The following is a 19,165-nucleotide window of genomic DNA, read 5'->3' as shown; positions in this document are numbered from 1 at the left end:
GGTAGCAGCAGGCCCAGCTGAGCCCCACAGAGCTTGGTGCCCATTCATCAGCCTCAGCAGGATCAGACATCTGCCGCTGGCGTTTCCAGATGTTTGCCTTTATCACACGTTGATGCAGCTCAGTGTTTTCATTAAGGGCCTCGTCAAAAGCTCTAGCTGGTTGGGAATGCGTACTGTTCATTTTATTTGAGTTCCTTATCATGTTCAAAATGTTCCAGGCACCATTAGGAGACACAAAAGCCTCAGTTTCAGGGGGCGGGAGCTCACTGTAGCGTGGAGGAGACACGGCCACCGACATTTACAAACATTTGCTGAACAGAATCAGCTGTTAGGCATGAAAGTCGCTCAAAGCAGCACAGCAGAGCACGGGGTGTTGGTGGTAGAGACAGGATTTAGTGTTGACCTGCGGGAAATCTTCTAAAATCAGATGGGTGTTCCAGGCTGTTTGTTCATTAACATGGTCTTCCAATTACTTCCCAGTGAGGACAGGGTGTGGGGGCCAGACAGGAGGCCAAGGCTTGGTCAGTAAAAGATGAAAGGGGACACACATTTTGGCTTGAGATTAACCTTAGAGGTACAGGGCCAGGCATATTATAATTAATGCTTAATCATAAATGGAGCTTGGCGGGATGCATTGATTCACACACAGATTACTACAGCCATTTAGGGAAAATAGAATGTAGGCAATGAGAACTGTCCTCATCAATTTGTAAAATTCACATCTGAGACAGCATGCTGGAAGTGCAGAGAATGCTCCTTATAGGTATAAATTAAAGCCATCTTCCTCAGAAAAGGATAATTTAAATGATCAATAACCTCTTGAAAGAATACCTGGAGAGTATATGCCTTTTAAAAATTGACTTTGTTCATTCTCCGCCTCTCATCAAAAAAGGGTTTTGGAGGTTTATAACAAAAGATATGACGGTGAAGTTATTAAAATAGAAATGGGAAATTAAAACCCAGTCAGAAAAGAGAATACAAAATTTCTAACCGCAGCAACTAACCTTCTGTGATCAAGCTCTAAATTTAATCCTGAACTCCCTGGAATCCAAGGTGAAGAGGGAAAGCAATCAATTACATAGGTTCAGCTACGTTTAGGACAAAGCATGTCAACTCATGAGTATTTGATTATTTGTGAATTTATAAAAGCAAGAGAGGCAGAGGAAACATCTGTGAAAATGGGGGGAAAGATTTTTTTTAAATATCTGGCAAAGGAAGGATGGATTTTGAAATCTTTTGGTGAGAAGCAAAGCTTAGGCAAAAATGACTGATGTATTCACTAAGATCTGGGTGGGTGAACCTGGGGTGGCTCCGATGCAGTCAGTTTATTGTTTGAATAAATCACTTTAGTGGTGAGCGAGCCAAGGTCATGACCAGGACCCAGGCATTTGGTGCGGCCTGGCCTGTCCTTGGGAAGAGGCCGTGTCCTATTTCTCTGTACCAGTGCCTGGTACATCGTGCACGTAAAGAACTCAACCATGGTTCTGTTTCTCCCGGGCTGAGAACCAGGAGGACAAGGGCGCAGTCCCAACATGCCAGGACGCCTGGTCCTGATGGTGGCTCCTAGCAGCCATGCAGCTGGATGGGGCTGGATGCTAATAGATCGCAAACTAAAAATGGGAAACGTACCATAAAATGCCAACCACTGTCCATGGGAGCAACTTACAGGAGCATTTCCCCAGCTCTCAGTGGCTGCAGTCAAATCTGCCAGCTTTCGTGGTGGAGAACTCCTGGATGGACCTGCTGCGGGGGCGGGGAGGTAGTTATGACGAGTTGGATGAGTGGGTGCAGTTGTGACGTTGGACTTCTTTTCCACGAGCTCCGTTGCGGCCCTTCTGACAGAATGCTGGCTGCAGGGCTCTGCAGGCCGTGTCGGTTCTCCTGTGGCCCCGCCAGCGGGGAGGTGGGGGCGGGACCCTCAGTGGCAGCGCTGACCTGTCTCTAGCTGTCTTCCCAGCAGGCTTCAGGGTGGGATTCGAGCAGGCGCCACATTCCACCAGCTAGCTTGCACCTGCCTCTTATCCTCAGTCTCCCAGTGCAGATTTCTGAGCCGCTCTGAAGAGCCTTTCTGTTTCACCCTTTTCTTTGAGGAGTCCCTCGCGGGCTCGTTTTGGCCCTGCAGAGAATGATTTTGCCACAGGGTCGAGCCCTGAGCTCAGACGGGCAGGGTCTCGTGGAGGCCCCTGAGGTTGGGAATGCTGGGGGTGCCACGCCAGAGGCTGTGACATGGATGTCAAGCCCCCAGGAAGGGGGATGCCTCTGCCGGCAGGACGTGGCCTGTGGCGGGGGAAGGCTGTGTGGGTCCCTCAGGTCCCACACTGCATGTGTGTTGGGGGGGCAGTTGCATCTGAAGCGAGGTGCTGGGAGACGGCAGGAGAGCTGGTCTGCACAGGATGGCAGGGTTAGGGTGGGCAGGGGGCATCTCTGAAGTGGGGGTTGGCATAGTTGCAGTAACACTGGATCAAGGGGTCCTGAGGGTAAAGGCCTCTCGAAGTCCTGTTGCAGTGTCTGGCTTGGAGCCTGGGCTCCCATAGCTGTGGTTTACTGCACTGGTGACCCTCCCCTGGAGGCTGAAGGACCCTCCAGTTCCGTCCCTGCAAGTCCTCACTCCCTTGATGGAGGAGCCCTGAGGGCTGTGAATTGAGTGCTGTGAAGGCCGCCAGAGAAGGCTCACAGCATAGAGCTGTACACACAAATGCCCCACAAGGGCCGGCGTTAGTGTTAGAAACCAGGGTTGCTCCACAGGCATTAGGAAGTACAGGGTTCTGGGTGCAGATTTTAGCGTCAGGGTTCAACTGAGAATCATTTTATCTGTTTCTCTACCACCATGGATGGAAATACTGGAGTAGATCCTAGTTGTTTTGTTTGTTAGTTGCAAAGTTGCCCAGACATGGAAAAGGATTTATAAGCCAGAGGAAGGGCCAACAAGTAAGTCAGGTAAAATAAAGTGATAGCAATATTGGTTGCACGGGTGAGCCCTGAGTCTCAGTGGACGGAGAGAGTATAGGCAGAGTGAGGGCTCCTAACAGCTGGACCACAGCATCCGAAATGCCCGGTCAGGAGTTGCTCAGTCTCCTCAGCAGAGTCTGGGGTTCTGCCCAAGTGAGGATTCCGCCGGCCAGCTTGGCGGCCGCTGCAAGAGTGGGGGATGCTCAGCATGAAGGTGTGAAGAGAGACCAGAATCAGAAAGCGGCAGGAGGAGACCATGCGGCTGAACTGGCCTAAGATCTGAATGCCCCTGAGGCCATGGGGCAGGGTGGGGTGGGGGTGGCACAGGCAGTGTCCTGACAGCGCCAGCCTGAGTGCCATCCCTCAGGAGGCTGTACCCAGTCCCCCTGCTCCTGGAGGCCTGTCTTCCTGCTAGGACCACCTCAGTCCAGTGATCAGAGACCAGCACAAACTCCTCGGGCGCTTGGCACTGGGGCATTGCTATGGGGTTGGAGTGGGGAGCTCCAGTTACAGGGGTCATGCTGCCTGGCCAGGTAGGGGCCAAGAGCTGGGGTCTGAGGGCAATTCCCTGACACCCTTCACCATCCTCTGCCAACGTGACCGCTAAAGTTCAGGGTGGAGGCCTGTGGGGCCCAGTCAAGCCCCTGTCTTGATGCCTGGCTTAGTCACCTCTGCCTCCCCTGCAGTCACAGGTGGAGGTGTGGGGAGCAATGGGGAGAGAGGAAGGGGCAGGGTTTGGACTGCGGCTGAGCTGACGGCCAGCTGGGCCACCCACAAGAATCAAGGTGGGGTAGGTGGAAGTGACAATGGGTAAAGGTCAAAGATGAGGAGGAGGCAGCAGCGGAGGAAGGCACAGCCAACATGCAGAGCATCCTTCTAAAACCAGCTGAGTGGCCAAAGTGAGCCCCAAGCTTTATCTCGACTTCTGACTCTGTAAAATGAATCTCCCTCCCTGCTCTGTCCTGGTAGTACCCACGGGAAGGGGCTCTGATACCCCAGAGACCCCAGGGCAGGCAGATGGCCATCAGGAAGTGCAGAGGGTGGGAGTTGGGGGGTAGAAGTGGAAGTGATTGGCAGACCCAAGGAATTCAGGAGTCTGATCACCAGGTTTGGAGACAAGGTGGCTGGGAGGCCAGTGTGCTTTGAGTAGGAAAGAGGGTGAGGAGGAAGTGTGTTTTGTGACATGATGAATTCAAGAAGGTGACTGGCAGCTGCAAATATGGGCCTGGACCGAGGAAGCCACAGAGGCAGGAGGCTGGTGAGGGTTGGTTGCAACAGGAAGTTTATGAAGAGCCAAGGGGCTTCCCTGCTGGCTCAGATGGTAAAGAATCTGCTTCCAGTGTGGGAGACCCTGGATTGGGAAGATCCCCTGGAGAAGGTAATGGTAACCCACTCCAGTATTTGTGCCTGGAGAATTCCATGGACAGAGGAGCCTGGTGGGCTACAGTCCATGGGTCACAAAAAGTCAGACGTGACTGAGCGACTTAAAGGGGCATTTGCTGAGCAGAGAAACAAGCCAAAGGTAGTGCTGTGGGGAGGGCGGACATCTTGAAGCAATGACGCATCTAGATGCATCTAGAAGAGGTGACAGGAGGGAGGAGATGAGGCAGGAGATCGCTGGGAAAGTGCATCATATGGAGGCTGGGGCGACAGAGGCAGAGATGTGCTGGAGAGGAATGGCAGAGGGATGGGGATGATATGCAGATTAAGAGGAATGAGGGGATGGTGAGGACACAGAGGAACATTTTACTGACAGTCAAGGTTCCCCAAATAGCACCTGTTAAGAACCTTGAGTCCCCACTAGCCCAATGCCCCAGTGCCATGATACTTGCCATTCTTGGCTGCCAGACACAGCCCTTGGGTGTGGGGGGGGAGGAAGTCCACAGCCTGGGTGACAGCCCTTAAGTCCCACAAGCGATGAGACAACATAACACCAAACATATAAAAGGTTAGGATCAGGACATTCAACAGATTTCCAGCCACTTGTACCTCCCCAAACATAGCTGTGAATCCAGAAGTATCAGTCATAATGGCTGCCACTGCCCTCCGGTAAGAGGGGAGGACCCTGAAGCCCTCACTCAGAGACAGCTTGCTTTTTTTCCAGTTCAGGCTATTTTATTTTACCATTTTTTAAACTTTTGTGTTGGGATATAGTGGATTAAAAATGCTGTGATAGTTTCAGGTGAACAGCAAAGGGACTCAGTCACACATATACATGGGTCCATTTTCCCCCAAACCCCGCTCCCATCCAGACCGCCACATAACACTGAGCAGAGTTCCATGTGCCATACAGCAGGTCCACGTTGGTCATCCTTTTTAACAGAGTGATTATCCTTTTAATAGCAGAGTGTACATGTCCATTCCAAACTCGCTAACTATCCTTTCCCTCATCCTTCACCCGCAGAGCTGACTTGCTCTTATAAAACATACAGTTCTGATCAACATTGTAACCTGGTTTCAATTTTTTAAAAAAATCAAAATCAAGAGAAAAAAGCACAAGGTAAATGGTGGTGCAAATCTCTAATGTGTGAGATCATGATGGGAGGGCTTGGCCTGGCCAAGCTCTTGGTTCCCACTGAAGACTGATAGTGTATGATTGCCACATTTTCATAAAGAGGATCCTAGAGTTATGAAGACATTGTGGAATAATATTCCATCTCCATTGCTTAAGGCAGGGCAACTCAAAAAGATACATGTATTATTACCCCAGTGTTCACTGCAGCACTATTTATGATAACCAGGACAGGGAAGCAACATAGATGTCCATCGATGGAGGGATGGATAAAGAAGAAGTGGTACATGCACACAATGGAATATTACGCAGCCATAAAAAAGGATGAAAAATACCATTTGCAGAGATGTGGATAGACAATAGACATTATCATACTGAGTGAGGTAAGTCAAACAGAGAAAGACAAATATCATATATTACTTAGATGTGGAATCTAAAAAAAAGGTACAAGTGAACCTAGTTACAAAACAGATATAGAGTCACAGATGTAGAAAATAAACTTATGGTCACCATGGGAAGGGGGGATAAGTTGGAAGATTAGGATCAACATATACACAGTACTGAATATAAAATAGATAACTAATAAGAACCTACTGTATAGTACAGGGAGCTCTGCTCAATTCTCTGTAATGACCTATATGGAAAAAGAATCTAAGAAAGAGTGGATATATGTGTAATTGATTCCCTTTGCTATACAGCAGAAACTAACACAGCCTCGCAAATCAGCTATACCCCAATAAAAATTAATTTTTTAAAAAAGAAGGCAGGGCAGCGTATGGTACATGTTCAGTTCAGTTTAGTTCAGTCACCCAGTCGTGTCCGACTCTTTGCGATCCCATGAATCACAGCACGCCAGGCCTCCCTGTCCATCACCAACTCCTGGAGTTCACTCAAACTCATGTCCATCGAGTCAGTGACGCCATCATGCCATCTCATTCTCTGTCGTCACCGTCTCCTCCCACCCCCAATCCTTCCTAGCATCAGAGTCTTTTCCAGTGAGTCAACTCATCGCATGAGGTGGCCAAAGTATTGGAGTTTCAGCTTTAGCATCAGTCCTTCCAATGAACACCCAGGATTGATCTCCTTTAGACTGGTTGGATCTCCTTGCAGTCCAAGGGACTCTCAAGAGTCTTCTCCAATACCGCAGTTCAAAAGCATCAATTCTTCGGCGATCAGCTTTCTTCACAGTCCAACTCTCATCTCCATACATGACCACTGGAAAAACCATAGCCTTGACTAGACAGACCTTTGTTGGCAAAGTAATGTCTCTGCTTTTTAATATGCTATCTAGGTTGGTCATAACTTTCCTTCCAAGGAGTAAGTGTCTTTTAATTTCATGGCTGCAATCAACATCTGCAGTGATTTTGGAGCCCAAAAAATTAAAATCTGACACTGTTTCCACTGTTTTCCCATCTATTTCCCATGAAGTGATGGGACCAGATGCCATGATCTTTGTTTTCTGAATGTTGAGCTTCAAGCCAACCTTTTCATTCTCCTCTTTCACTTTAATCAAGAGGCTTTTGAGTTCCTCTTCACTTTCTGCCATAAGGGTAGTGTCATCTGCATATCTGAGGTTATTGATATTTCTCCCAGCAATCTTGATTCCAGCTTGTGCTTCTTCCAGCCCAGCGTTCCTCATGATGTACTCTGCATATAAGTTAAATAAGCAGGGTGACAATATACAACCTTGACGTACTCCTTTTCCTATTTGGAACCAGTCTGTTGTTCCATGTACAGTTCTGACTGTTGCTTCCTGACCTGCATACAGGTTTCTCAAGAGGCAGGTCAGGTGGTCTGGTATTCCCATCTCTTTCAGAATTTTCCACAGTTTATTGTGATCCACACAGTCAAAGGCTTTGGCATAGTCAATGAAGCAGAAATAGATGTTTTTCTAACATGGTACATGTTAGGAAGTGTTTTTAAAAGTTTAGGTTCTTGAGCAGGGAATGAAACCCCATTTATTGAGTGCTTACTGTGTATGGTGGTTTAGTCACTAATTTGTGTCCAAGTCTTGTGATCCCATGGATGATAGCCTGCCAAGCTCCTCTGTCCATGGGATTTTCCAAGAAAGAATACTGGAGTGGGTTGCATTTTGTTCCACAGAGGATCTTCCCAATCCAGGGATTGAACCTGGATCTCCTGCATTGCAGGCAGATTCTTTACTGACTTGAGTCACCAGGGAAAGCTTACTGTATATTCACCAATCTAAATACGTTTATCTCCTAACAATCCTGCAAGTAATTATTATCTTTACACTTTATAGAAAAGAAAACAGAGCTGAAGTGATTTGTCCCAGACACACTGCTAATGCTTTTTCTACGTCACCCTCGGCGTCTTGCAGTTTCCTGGCAGGGGCGTGTGTGGAAAGCCTGCTCTCTGACAACAAGTGGGCCCCCTGGGCCGGAGCCCAGGTGATGCCCTCTGGGGCAGTGCTGATGCTGGCACTGCCCCATCCGCTCACTGTGGGGCCCGATGTTCCTGCCTCAGGAAACAAAGCCTTGAAAAGTCTGAGGGGTGGCAGTGGGGGGCGGGGGGGACCAGCCCCACTCCTGCCCCTGAATTCGGGACAAAGCCTCCTGCCCCCTCTCCATGGGCAGACCATGAGCAGCAAGGTGTTTGCAGCTGAAAGACCAATCGCAGCTGCGAGAGCCCTGTCATAAGGGGTGGTTTTGTGAACCCCATCCTCTAGGGAAGATCACTCCTGAAGGACTCTAATACTGACAGGCTCTGTTTTTCATTCCCTAATCATTCAGAAAAATACATCCATCTCCGTAATCAATGAGGTTTTTCCTGTGTAAAGGTCAAACTATAAAAAGATAAGTGGACTCAGAGAAATCCAGGCTAGTCACGAAAACGTGGCGGTGTGTTAAAGTGGATCCCCAAAGGGATTTAATCCTCCTTCAGAAAGAGCTCATAATAATAATCCCCTCTTTACTCTCCCCGTTGTGTGTTAAGTTTCTGTTTTTAAGTTCAAGGTCATGCAGTGACTTTGAATGGGTGGAGCCTGGGCCGTGCAGACCAGGGTCCTGGCTGAGGATCTCTGACCAGCCGCTCCACACCAAGTGTGAAGCCTGGAGTGAGTCCCCTCACCCCTTGAACCTCACTTCCCTCTCCTGCAGAATGGGGAAGAGCCCCGGTCTCCATGCTCTCCTTAGTGGCCTGGGTGCTGCCTGGCAGGGTGCAGGCCTCTGGGCCTTTGAGAACCTTCCCGCTAGCCCGTCCACGCTCTCCACCTGAGAAGCAGACAAGCATGTCCTGGCTTGGCTTGCTGGCAGTATGGAGGGCGCTTCTGGACCACAGCCTGGCCCGGAGATGGATCCCCTGCTCTGGCCTTCTTCCCCACCTCTGGCCCCCCGGACGTTCCCAGACTCTGATGGGCTCTGCCGAATGGACTTAGGTGACCTATGAAGGCCTTGCAGCTAGAAGATAAACAAGTATCTGCGAGATCCCCGTCACGAGGACATTTTAAAGGGCACTTGGTAATTTAACTGCTTTTGTGAAGCTGAGCAAGTGTTGGGGGAATGATAGAGTATCTTGAAAATTCAGCCTGGACAGGAAAATCCTGGCTTTCCTCTTTATTAAAACTTGGAGAAAATCTTTAAGGGTGTTTTTTGGGAAGATAAGGAATAGCTGTGTCCCCTCTTTATCAAGTCGAGGCCCTATCCTGGCTTTCCTCTTTATTAAAACTTGGAGAAAATCTTTAAGGGTGTTTTTTGGGAAGATAAGGAATAGCTGTGTCCCCTCTTTATCAAGTCGAGGCCCTATCTCTGGTCAATTTTGTGCAGCCCTGCTGATGAAATAGGCCCAGCCTGGTCTCTCCCACACTAGCACCCCGACTGATGGCATCTGGGAGATGGCAGTCGTGTTTCCTGGTGGCAGACCCTCCAAGATGTGGGAGCTCCCACAGATGGAAGCTGAATTTTGTTTCTTGATTTGTGTCCAAGTAGGAACCCAGGTGGTGCAGGGGTAGAGAATCCGCCTGCCAATGTAGGAGACGCAGGAGATGTGGGTTCAATTCCTGGGTTGGGAAAAAGATCCCCTGGAGGAGGGCATGGCAACCCACTTCAGTATGCTTGCCTAGGAAACCCCATGGATAGAGGAGACTGGAGGGCTACAGTCCATGGGGTTGCAAAGAGCTGGACATGACAGAGCACACACACAGAAACAGAAGAAACGCCCTGGGCCAAAATCTGTAGGGGAGAGTGGTGGCTCTCGGCTCCAGCCAACTGGGGTGTGGCAGGAGGCGAGGCTGGCCACAGCCAGATCCCACAGCCTTTGGCTGGAGAGACTGGTGTGTCTCCTTTGTGCTCTACAAAGGTCACACGGGCTGCGGGAGGGGAAGGGCTCAGAGGAAGCAGGACCCGGTTGCCTTAGTCACCTGGGGACATGGTGGCAGGGGAAGCAGAGATGATGAATCTGGAGAGCTGGTGGGCTGGTGTGACATGGAGGGCAAGGGACAGGCGGGCCTGGGAGGAGGCCTGGCCACTTGCACAGATGTGAGGGCTCAGGACAGGATGAGCGCAAGGGGAGAGGTGGTGTGGATGTGGGTGTTTGTGGTGAGTCAGTCGTGCAGGTAGAAGTTGAGGTGCCTGAGGGTTATCCAGGTGACTGAGGTGCCGTGGAACATGGACACGCACAGTAAGGGAGCGAGTGAAGCGGGAGGTGGAAGAGTGGATGAGGCCGGCTCACAGGCGGCCAGTCACTGAAGCCCAGCAGTGGGCGAGATCTCACAGGGAGGGCATAGGGTGAGGCCTAAAAGGGGCCAGGGTGAGCTCCAGGAATGACGAGCATTCAAGCTTAAGGAAACAGACTCCACAGAGAAACCGAAGGAGCGGAAAGAGGGGTGACTGGGAGGGTATGGTGTCCAGGAAACCCCGAGATGAGAGTCTGCAGGGGTCAGGGCCGTGGAGAGGGTGGCCTTAGAGACTGGGCTCCTGGTTGGGTTATCCTGTGGGTGACTGAGGTGGATTTGGCCCAGCCAGCAATGCTCAGGTTCATGCTGTGGTTTCAGCTAGCTCTGCAGATGGTCTGTTTTCCTGGAGAGAAGATTCAAGGTGGGCTCTTTGGGAGTTTCCAGGAGATGTGTCAGTGGAAACTTTATCCTACATCTTAAATTATCTCCCTGACAGGATCTTTTTAATTTAGATTAAAATGTAACCAGGGCTACTGTGTTTATATTATTTTAATCTGACTTTAAAAATGTTTATAGCAAATGCTTATATTAAACATTAACATGAGGTTCTATTTTACTGTCCTTTAGTTCTTCAATGAAGAGCCTAATTTTAAAAGATCTGCAAATTACATGTGTAATTTGTAGGCTCTCAGAGAGAATCTACCTCTTCAGCTTTATTTCAGGTCACCAGGGACCTGTCTTAGGCCATTAGGTATTTAATGTGACACACTCTGCTTTGCAAAGTAAAAGAGAAAGGGCTGTTTTTGGCTTAGATACAGCAGCTTTGCCCCCAGATGTGTCCAACAGCCCGATTTAGTATTAAAGCTCTGAAATGATTGATTATCCATTAGGGCAGCTATTTAAAGAGTTCATTGAATCGGCTTCCAACCAACAACAGCTGCGCTGCAAGGGCAGCTCGGCGAGGCCGGGCAGAACCAAGTGGAACCTGAATGGAGCTGTGGATTCTGCCTTCCGCGGGGCTCCGAGAGCAGACCGCCATTAAGACAAGTTCCAGGTTGCTGTTGCCTTCTTGCCTGGTGATCAGGCAGGTGCCAGCCACTGCCTGCTGGACCCCAATCAGGGAGGACTCGCTGGCTCGGAAAACTGTCGCGGGGCACGGCTCAGAGCTGAACTCTTTTCTCTCGCTTTGCCTTGCTCCTCCCTTCCCTCATCTCTCCCTTGTGTCCTGCCAAACCCTTCTCATCTACCCCTCCCTGGGGCCTCAGACCCTCAGCGGTCCTGGGCCTACACTCCTGCCCCACTCTTGCCTCCCCAGATCATTGCAGCCGCCCCAGCAGTGTTTGCCCCCAGTCCCTCCTGACTCTCTCAGGCAGCTCGGCACCAGCAAACTGCAAAGCCTCAGGCCACTGTTGTCTTCTCCCAACCCTGGCAGGTTTCCTCTTACCGGCACCACCCAGTTCACCCTGCCTCCTCCTCTATGCTTAGCAAAGAGTTTACTTTGGCAAGTTCACCAGGAAGCAATAATACTGCTAAAGGAGGGCGCTTGATGGGCCTTTACTTTTTGAAGTTGCGTGTGTGTAGGTAGGTGTACCTTCGGTGGGTGTTAGGCAGTTTCCAGGCTGAAGTTAATTGCTGCCCACGTAACCTGAGCAGCTCCAGGGGCTCCAGCACTGTCTGCTTGGTGTGTCAGAGCACAGGCAATGCTATATTCCCGGGACGCCTTGGCTGGTCCCAGGGTCCGCTTTGTCCAAGCCCAGGCGAGAGGTCTGTGTCCTTGGAGGATGTGTCAGTCCTTCCCCCAAGAGCTCTGTGGCGGGAGAGCTCCCTGCGGAGTGTTGGGGCACTCAGTCGCGAAGGCTGTGCCCAGGGGCTTGGTGCAGTGGCTACTGTGGGGTCTGCCTAGCACAAGTCTTCAGGGTTGACACCACCAGCCCCTAGATGGAGCTGGGACTGGCTCACAGCCACGTCCCTTTCTGGAATTGGCCTCGGGGGAGGTGAACTACATCTCTCAAGGTTAAGCCCCTTCCCAGAGGTCGGCCTGTGGCCATGACCAGCTGAGGGGAAGGAGGCTCCAAGCCCAGGCCCTTAGGCCACTGTTTGGGGCAACTCTGAGGGGCCATCTCAGCTCCTGAGTCCCCTGGAGAACTGCTGAGATCTCAGATGCAACGGCAGTCAGGCTCAGTCTCTCCCTCTGCTCACCCTGCCTTTTTCCTTTCCTTGCACTCACTGTCAAGTCTGCACACAACTCGGGGAGCCCAGTCTAAGAGAGCTGTCGTGGCTGAGCTCAGAGAGAGGCAGGGCTGATGCAGCACGCCCCCCCCGCCCCAAACTCTCAATCCAGAGCCACCTGCCTGGCCGCGCTGTGTCAGGGCTGCTGACGGATCTCAGGTGTTCTGTTCGTGCACTCAAGCCTTCCTGAGAGGTTACTTGGGAGATACATGGTTTTGGACTAGAAGTCAGAAAAAATTGTGCTGCTTTGGGCCCTTGGTCTGGGCTTTTTAAAAAAAAAAAAATTTAGGCTGTGCTGGTTCTTTGTTGCTGTGCTAAGCTTTTCTCTGGTTGCCGGTGTGCAAGCTTCTCGTTGCAGTGGCTTCTCTTGTTGAGGAGCACAGGCTCCAGGGCGCTGGGCTTCCGTGGTTGGCGCTCATGGACTCTAGACTCTAGAGCGCAGGCTCTATAGTTGTGGCTCGTGGCCTTCGTTGCTCTGAGGCTTGTGAGATCTTCCCACACCAGGGGTCGAACCCGAGATTCTTTGCCACTGAACCACCAGGGGAGACCAGGTCTGTGTTTGATTAGTAGTTATGCTACCAACACCGACAACTGGGTTCACGATCGGGCTTTCTCTGCTTTGGCTGTTAGGAAGCTTGGAGCCCGTTCCATGTGTTGCAAGACACCCTGGTACCTCCTGAGTTCCTTTAACACACCTTCCTCAGTATTGTTATTTGGGTTGCTTTGCCATATCATGCCAGAGAAGGCAATGGCAAGACACTCCAGTACTATTGCCTAGAAAATCCCATGGATGGAGGAGCCTGGTAGGCTGCAGTCCGTGGGGTCACTAGGGGTCGGACACGACTGAGTGACTTCACTTTCACTTTTCACTTTCACACATTGGAGAAGGAAATGGCAACCCACTCCAGTGTTCTTCCCTGGAGAATCCCAGGGATGGGGGAGCCTGGTCGGCTTCCGTCTATGGGGTCACACAGAGTCGGACACGACTGAAGTGACTTAGCAGCAGCAGCAGCCATATCATGCAACTCTCTGAGTTGCCTTCATGCCTGTTTGGAACGAGGTGGGGTATAAATGAGTAAGCACATACATACAGCATTAGGGCTGTGTTGTCAGACAGACCTGGCTGCTGGTTATCAGGTGGGACATTTGCCAAGTCACAACTTCTCTGAACCGTAGTTTCTTCAGCCAGAGAGTAGGCCTGATGCTTGCATCACTAGATTATTTTGAAGAAACATACAGTAAACACATGGCTAATACATATCAAGTGCTCAATAAATGGAAGATGTTAATAACACTTTTTAAATGAAATTGTGTTGCTCTCGCAAACCTGTCCTTCCAGGTAGTCTGATCTCCCTCATTACTCCCTGTCACATGCTGGCTGTTAACCAAGATGCATTTCTGGGCCCTTGAGTTTACACTTTCTTGTGGAAGAAGGATGCCCACCCAGGCATCCACAGCTCCCAGCAGACTGTGTGGACCAGTAGCAGGGCCAGTGGAGATGTTCACAGATTGTTTATCCAGGCAGGTGGATACACAATTAAAACACTCACGATATAAATGAGCACATGCTTGCCTGGAGAAAAACTAGAACCTCTTCATGTAAACTGAACCTTCAGAAAATGAAAAAAAAAAAGGTTGTAGATGAGAGATTGGTGATGAGTAATTTAACCAAGACGATGTAAATCTAGGCCTTTGAATACTTTAAATATAACTGCCTGATATAAAAAGAATTGCACTAAATTTTTTAAAGCTGAGATCTTCCCTCGGGTGAGAGACTCACTTTCCTGCAGGGACACATTCCCCAAAAGGCAAGTGGAAAAGGCAAAGAATAACATCCCCGCCGGCATCACATTCCCCTCCCCCAACCAGCTTAGGAGGGTTTCTACGCATTTTGTAGTCTGCCCTCACTGCCCGCGTGCCACTCATTCACCTTGCAAACCAGTTTGGAACCTGTATTGGAACAGAAAAGCCCATTTCAAGAGGGTGGTGGCTTGGGAAAATCTTTTATTTGTCCCTAAGGTCAACAGGTCCCTGACTCTTCCCCTCGTAAAAGCCACACAGACCTGACCCTTGGCCTGGAGCTCATCCAGAACGGGGTGTGAAATTGGAGATGCTAGTTTTTCTTGGGGGTGAGTTGTATGGAGCAGGAACCACCCGCAGGCAGGTCTACGACAGGCCTCCTGGGTGTATCCTCTTAGAACACGGGGATGGTGTGAAGGCAGGATGCTGAGGATGGGGCTCAAGCGCAGGATGGAGAGCGGATGGACACAGAGGAAGCCCTGGTTGGTCTTTTTGTAGCAGCGGGCCTCAGGAAGGGGGAGAGGATCAAAGAAGTAGGGGGAGGCTGGGGCCCAGCAAGTACCTGGCTGGGCATTTACTCCTGGAAGGGTGAGGGGTAGCAGGCCACACCCCTGAGGATGGCTCGAGAAGGGGCCAGGTGAATCTGGGAGGAGCTGCCGCTGACCTGCTATGGCCACTAGTGAGAGGGGGCGAGGCTGAGGGTTGACGACCCTTCAGGTCAGGCTTCAGGAGCCTTCCTTTCTGGGATCAGTCAGTGCAGAGGGACGTCCTGCTTTATCACCCGCAGGCAGCCGCTTGTCTGACCCCCTCAGTGCACAGCCTGAGGAAGCAGGTGGGGCAGGGCTTCATTTTCAGTCTCTTTTAGCATCTGTTGACTTTTTTTCTTAAAAACCTGTTACCTACACATTTCCTTGCACCTCCAGAATTTTGATGAGTGAGAAAACCCACATATTTCACCTCCATCTCAATAAGTTTCTTCCCTTCCCATGGAAGATAGAGGGTCAGAGATGACCAGGGACCCTCCTCTGTGCTCGACATAGCAGATGCCTCGGGTCCAGTTTCCAAGCACTGGCTGGTGCATTTACCCGAGTAATGATGACGATGATGGTGGTGATGAAGCACACAGCCTTATTCCTCAAACAAGGATAATGACAACAGTGATAAAGGCAGCAGCAGAGTGTCAGAGAGAGAACAGACTTTGCAGCCAGACTCCCTGGGTCCGAAGGCCAGCTCCACCTCTCACTGACCGTGGGAAACTGGAGGTCACTTGACTTCTTTGTGCCAGGCTCCCTCATCTATAAAATGGGACTGAGTGCCTAATTATGGGATGTGTTTAGATGGGTGCCTGACACGTGATAGCGTTGTTAGCAGCTATGGCTATTCTTATTTTATTGATATTATTGCTGTAGGCACGAGGCCTTTTCTTGTACTATATCATTTGAATCTCACAATCCTATAAGGGAGAAGATATTATTATTATCATTATCACTCCTTATAGATGAGGAAACTGAGGCTCAGAGAGGCTGATGGACTTGCCCAAAGATACCCAGCCTGGTACCAAGCTGGTCTTACCCTTGAAAAGCTGTACAGCCCAGTTACCGGGATGATAAGCAGTGCTTCACCATGATCCCCGCCCAGCCAGATAGGAGGTTCTATTGCTTCTACTTAACGCATGGAGATAACGGCCAGGTGAGTTAAGCGGTGCCCACACAGGCCTGCCTCCCCTGGCTGAGCTGCTTTTGAGCCAGCTGATCAGGACCGCTCTTCAGAATCACAATTTAACTGCTCTGCTGCGTCCATTGTTCTGTGCGTGGAGGCAGCTGCCCCCCTGGCCATCCCACTTGGTGCTGCGGCAGTGATTAATAAGGACATTCTGCATTCACGGGAGGCCTCTCAGCCAAGGCCTCCAAGTACTTTGCAAGCATTAATTAAGCTTCATGGCTGCGGCTCAGGTATGCGGGGGCCCTGGATTCACTCTCCATGCCTTTAGCTGATGCAAGAAGACACCAAGTCTCTCCCCTAGCCAGCCCTGGCCTTCAGCCTGGCCAGGCCCCAGAGGGCATTCCTCATCCCTGGGGTTTGACCAGAATCATTTGCAGAGAAAAGACTTCCTGCTTGTTCTTCCAAACTTCAGAATAATAGCCAGTATTCAGAAGCCATTTCCCATTTGAGTTAGGTCCAGGCCAAGAGCTCAGTGTCTGGGTGCTACCTGGTTCCCACCCCCTGGCCCACCTTAGTTAACGGGGAGTCAGTGTAGCCCACAGCTGGCACCTTCCAGCGTGTTGAAACCCACTGTGCCTGTACGTGGGGCCTTCGGGTCAGGCAGGTCCCTGCACCACCTCTGCAGCGAGTCCCCCCAACTCCCGGTTCTACCCTCACATGTCTGCCGCTTGCCTACTGTGGCTCTGATGTGCAGAGCTGGTGAGAAGATGGGAAGAGACCACAAAATTCAGGGTAGAAAGCTTGGGCTTCTACCCAAGGATGTGGGGGAACCACAAAAGGGAGGGGTAGGGTCAGATTTATGCTTTGAGATGATGGTTCAGGGAGATACGTGTGGGAGGTGAGGGAGGGGCAGGCCAGAGGCCGTGGGGCCAAGAGGAGGCCATGGTGATGAGCCAGGGAGCAGGGATGGGACTCGAGTGGGCCGTGTCAGTGGAGGGAAGGAACTTGAGAGGCGTTTAGAGAGGAGATTTTTAACTTATTTTATAATGGAGTATCACTTTCATGCATTGGAGAAGGAAATGGCAATTCACTCCAGTGTTCTTGCCTGAAGGATCCAAAGGATGGGGGAGCCTGGTGGGCTGCCATCTATGGGGTCGCACAGAGTCGGACACGACTGAAGCGACTTAGCAGCAGCAGCAGCAGCAGCATAGCTGATTAACAGTGACAGTTTCAGGTGGACAGCAAAAGACTCAGCCATATATATACAAGTATCCATTGTCCCCCAGACTCCCTTCCCATCCAGGCTACCACATAACGTCGAACAGATTTCCCTGTGCTATACAGTAGGTCGCTGTTGGTTATCCACTCTAAATATAGCAGCATGGACATGTCAGTAGAGAGGAGATTGACAGGACTTCGAGACTACCTGGAGGCAGCTTGAGAAAGGAGGAGGGTCCCTAGATGACCCTCCAGGCTATCAGATCCAATCCACTGGGCAGTTATGCCCTCCATGTCCAGCACTGGGCTCAGGGAACTTGTGACCAACTTGGCATTGTTAGTGCAGATGGGCTCCCCCAGCTTCCCCAGTGAAGTCATGTCAGAGGGAACAAACAGGACCCAAACCCTTGCTGTCACCTCCCATCTCCCAGGCACCATCCTTTCTGGCTTGGCCAGGGATTGAGGCCCAGCACTGAGCACTCAGCCTCCACTCCTGGGCCGTGGACATGCCAGGCCACCTCTGAATTGACTCACGTGAGTCTGGGGGTGGGCATTTTTTCCCCACTTGGCTGATGAAACCAAAGCTCAGGGGTTTAGTGACCTGCCTACCTGGGCTGAGTGGTGGCCCCTGAAAGGTGTTCACACCCTCATCCCTGAAACCTGCGACTGTGTTACCTTATGTGGTAGAGGGAACTCTGCAGATGTGATTAAGTCAAGGATTTTCACCTGGAGAGATTATCCTGCATTATCCAGGGGGCCCGATGTAATTACAACGGTCCTTGTAAGAGGAAGTGGTAACGCCAATGGTGGCAGAAGGAGACAGGCAGATAAAAGCAGAAGTGATGTATTTTAATGATGGAGAAGGGCACCATGAGCCAAGGAATATAGGCAGTCCCTAGAAGTTAGGAAAAGCAAGGAAATGGATTCTCCCCTGGTGCTTCCAGAAGGAGCAGCAAACAGCTGACACTGATTTGAGCCCAGAGAAGCTTATTTCAGGCTTCTGACCTCTGAAACTGTGAGATAATAAATTCCTCACATCGTCCAACTACATCAGAAGTTCCCAGTAGGAGGTACCGTTTAATCTGGGCAAGAGAAGAGGTTTGTTTGGATTCTGCCCAGGCCAACACAAAATCACAATCAGGCTCTTTCCTTGCCCAGAATGGGGGAAGCCATGGGTGCCAGGCCTGGCCTTCATTTGAGCTGGGACCTGGGCAAGACAGAGGGATGAGCCCCCTGGAAATGGGCCGGAGGAGTGTGGGCGACAGAAGATAGGAAGGTGCTCAGAGGAGGAAAACGAGAATTTCGCCATTGTCACAGACGAATGAGCCCCAGTGACTTGAAGTGCCCGGCAAGGGGAGAAGTGGTGGGGAGGAGTTCCGGTTGCTACTGGGGGTCTCTGCCATAGGTGGATAATGCCAAGGATCTGCAGAGAAAGGGGGGAGGGCAACATCCCCTGAGGCACAGATCTGAGATGAAGGCAGATTGCTTCCCCTCAGTTTAACCTCCAGGGAAAGAAGAGTGAATCTCTGCCTTCTGTGGGCTAATCTGCCACAGAGAGGAAGGCAGAGCTGGGAGCGCCTGGGAGGAGCCACACTGGTTCTTCATCAAAGTGAGGGGGTTACAGTTAGGATTTCTGAAGCCCCTTTCCAGCTTAAAGTGTCAGATTCTCCTTGACAAGGAAGCTTCTTTTCCCATTGTACATATACGTGGACCTGCCCTGGTTTATAGGGCTTTGGTTATGATTGATCACGTTCACACTGTCCTGGTGGGGGGTGGGGGTTGTGGTTGTTTGCAAAGTTAAGAGTTCGTTGATCTTCACAGCCTCTGAGGCTGGAACTGGTATTGTCCCATCTTGCAGTTGAGGAAACCGAGGCTCAGAGAGGTGATGTGTTTGGGTCAAGTTAGTTGTCAGAGCCAGGATTTTTTTTTTTTTTTTTAATTTATTTGCATCAGGCGTTGGTTGCAGCATGCAGGATCTTAAGTTGTGGCATGTGAGATCTAGTTCCCTGAGCAGGGATTGAGCCTGGGCCCCCTGCACTGGGAGTGTGGAGTCTTAGCCACTGGACCCCCATGGAAGTCCTCAGAACCAGAGTCTTGACTGAGCTTTTCTGGCCTCCTTATGACACAGCAGGGAGTTTGAAGAGCATCCTGTTCAGGCCTGC

General features: G+C 50.7%; 1 protein-coding gene and 1 long non-coding RNA gene across 2 annotated transcripts in view; one reads left to right on the top strand and one right to left on the bottom strand.

Annotated features, from left to right (window-relative positions):
- Window positions 1-19,165, bottom strand: part of SMPD3 (sphingomyelin phosphodiesterase 3) — an 85,854-nt gene that overhangs the window by 41,780 nt on the left and 24,909 nt on the right. The window lies entirely within an intron of this gene.
- Window positions 11,608-19,165, top strand: part of LOC129546976 (uncharacterized) — a 29,173-nt gene continuing 21,615 nt past the window's right edge. Inside the window, exon 1 of the long non-coding RNA XR_008683987.2 lies at window positions 11,608-11,675. This is a non-coding gene — a long non-coding RNA (uncharacterized LOC129546976). The remainder of the gene's footprint in view (window positions 11,676-19,165) is intronic.

Source organism: Moschus berezovskii, chromosome 22 (genome assembly GCF_049115385.1).
Source record: "Moschus berezovskii isolate FMDL1 chromosome 22, NW_MosBer_1.0, whole genome shotgun sequence".
Taxonomy (NCBI): Eukaryota; Metazoa; Chordata; class Mammalia; order Artiodactyla; family Moschidae; genus Moschus; species Moschus berezovskii.
Note: the sequence above shows the minus strand (reverse complement) of the source record. Positions and strands in the feature narration are given on the sequence as shown.